The 2,681-nt window shown below is 50.0% G+C and overlaps 1 pseudogene across 1 annotated transcript; it reads left to right on the forward strand.

The window, feature by feature from the left end:
* Nucleotides 1-1,319: 1,319 nt before the first annotated feature.
* On the forward strand, nt 1,320-2,002 carry LOC311580978 (translationally-controlled tumor protein-like; annotated as a pseudogene). The gene has a single exon. The product of its transcript is annotated as a translationally-controlled tumor protein-like (transcript).
* Nucleotides 2,003-2,681: the final 679 nt, after the last annotated feature.

Consider the following 2,681-nt stretch of genomic DNA (forward strand, 5'->3'; position numbering starts at 1 on the left):
CAAGTCAGGACAGGGCCCGCTGACATCTGGACGGTGGAGGGTGGCCAGTGGCCGGCCGCAGGCGTTGTGCTAGCCAGGCTGGCCCAGGTCCCTCAGTGCGGCGCCGCCGCCAAGCTGTTGCTGCCTGGCCTTTCCCACCTGCAGGCTCTGGAGGCAGAAGGACAGAGAGGGGCGGACGTTCTGCTGCTTGAGGAGGCTTGCACTTCAGGACAGCCTCAGGAGCCACTGTGAGAACGGGAGCATCGACTAACCAGTTTACGGTGGCTGCAGGCAGCTGGCGTAGCTTGGGGCAGCTGGGGTAGCTTGGGGCAGCTGGGGCTTAGGTGTGTTGGAAGGAAGACCTCCAGGCCACCTGCAGGCCCCGCGTTGTATCACGTGTCCGCCTCAGGGCTTGCAAAGCTGAGGGGCTGCAGCCTGCCAAGTCTTGCCTTGAGGCTGCAGCAGCTGCTCCTAAGGTCCTCTCTGAAGTTGGCCAGAGATGAAAGTCACTGACCAACCAATGAGAGGCCAGGAAGGCACAGAGCAGCCCCAGCCCTTCCCAGCGGCGGCTGCAGCCTTGAGCAGAAGTAGCTACCCCAAAAAGAGGACAAGAGGTCTTCCGGGTGGCGGCAGCCATTAGGTTAGACGCTCAGAGATCAAAGTGGTGAGCGGGATGGCTCGAGCCCCTCACTATAAGATAGTCCCATCCCTCTTCTCGACAGGGCCTCATGTAACTCACTGCCATTGGACTCACTGTGTAGCCCAGGCTACCCTTGAATCCCTGGTGTCACCCTCCCCCCCCATCATCACCCCCAACACGCACCTCCGCCTCCCAAGTGCTGGGGTTACTGGCATGTGTCACCGTATCTAGTTTTAGGGAGGAACTTCTTACAAGACATTTTTTTTCCCCAAGACAGGGATTCTTCTGTGTATCCTTGGCTGTCCTGGAGTTGCTGTGTAGACCAGGCTGGTCTTGCACTCACAGAGATCCCCCTGCCTCTGCCTCCTGGGTGCTGGGATTATGGGATTAAAGGTGTGTACCACCATATCCCGCAATCCTTGCAGAACTATTTTAACTTCTGTGATAAAATAATAAAAGAAGATAAATAAATAAATAAAATCAAAGAAGAGGCTGGAGAGATGGCTCAGGGATTAAGAGCGCCTGGGTTCAGTTCCCAGCAACCACGCTGTGGTGGATATGCACCTATAACTCTAGTCCCAGAGGGTCCAACACCTGTTCAGGCCTTTATAGAGGCAGAAAGATCAGACATTCAAAATCCCTAGGCTGCTTCCCCCACCCCCCACCCCACCCCCCCGCCCCCAGCGCCACTCTGGGCTGCACCGTGCTCACTCCGCGCTGTCAGGCTAGCGCCGCTGTCCCCAGCCGCCACCATGATCATCTACCGGGACCTCATCAGCCATGACGAGCTGTTCTCCGACATCGCAGACGGGCTGTGCCTGGAGGTGGAGGGCAAGATGGTCACTAGAACAGAGGATAACATCGATGACTCGCTCACTGGTGGAAATGCTTCCGCTGAAGGCCCGGAGGGCAAAGGTTACCGAAAGCACAGTAGTCACCGGGGTTGATATTGTCATGAGCCATCACTTACAAGAAACCAGCTTCACAAAAGAGGCCTACAAAAAGTACGTCAAAGATTACATGAAATCACTCAAAGGTAAACTCGAAGAACAGAAATCAGAAAGAGTAAAGCCTTTTATGACTGGGGCTGCAGAGCAAGTTAAGCACATCCTTGCTAATTTCAATAACTACCAGTTTTTTTATTGGTGAGATCATGCACCCAGATGGTATGGTTGCTCTCCGCCTGGACTACCGTGAAGATGGTGTGACTCCCTTCATGATTTTCTTTAAGGATGGCTTAGAGATGGAAAAATGTTAACAAACTGGACCCGTCACCATGACTGGCTGCTGTTTACCATCCATCCAATACCAGTGTAGGACAAATGGGACTGATGTCATCTTGAGCTTTTATCTTGACCGTGATTTATTTGGAGTGGAGGCATTGGTTTTGTTTTTGGTTTTGTTTTTGTTTTTTAGAGGCATTGTTTTTGTAAGGAAAAAAAAACATGTCTTGTAGGTTGTCTAAAAATAAAGTGCATTTAAATTGAAAAAAAAAATCCCTAGGCTACATAGAGAGCCTATGGCCAGTCTGAGACATGTAAGACTACCTTAAAAACAAAAACAAAAACAAAAACAAACAAAAAACAATTTAAGAAAATAATATACTCTGTAGCAGAGATATAATGTAATTATATACATAACAGGAGGTGTTGTTTACACTTTTCTTTGGAGAATAGTTTTGGGCTTTTTTTTCTTTTCTTTCTTTCTTTTGGTTTTTGTTTTTCGAGACAGGATTTCTCTGTGTAGTCTTGGCTGTCCTAGACTCACTTTGTAGACCAACCTGGACTTGAACTCACAGCAATCTGCCTGCCTCTGCCTCACAAGTGCTGGGATTAAAGGCGTGTGCCACCATGATTTTTTTTTCCTAGACAGGGTTTCTCGGTATACACATGGCTGTCCTAGACTCACTTTGTACAACAAGCTGGCCTCGAACTCACAGAGATCCACCTGCATCTGCTGGGATTAAAGGTGTGTGCCAGGACTCCCACCAGACTTTTTGTTTGTTTGTTTGTTTTTCGAGACAGGGTCTCTTTGTGTAGCCTTGGCTGTCCTGGACTCGCTT

The sequence above is a fragment of the Acomys minous genome, assembly GCF_964271855.1.
Source record: "Acomys minous genome assembly, chromosome: 13".
NCBI classification, from domain to species: Eukaryota; Metazoa; Chordata; class Mammalia; order Rodentia; family Muridae; genus Acomys; species Acomys minous.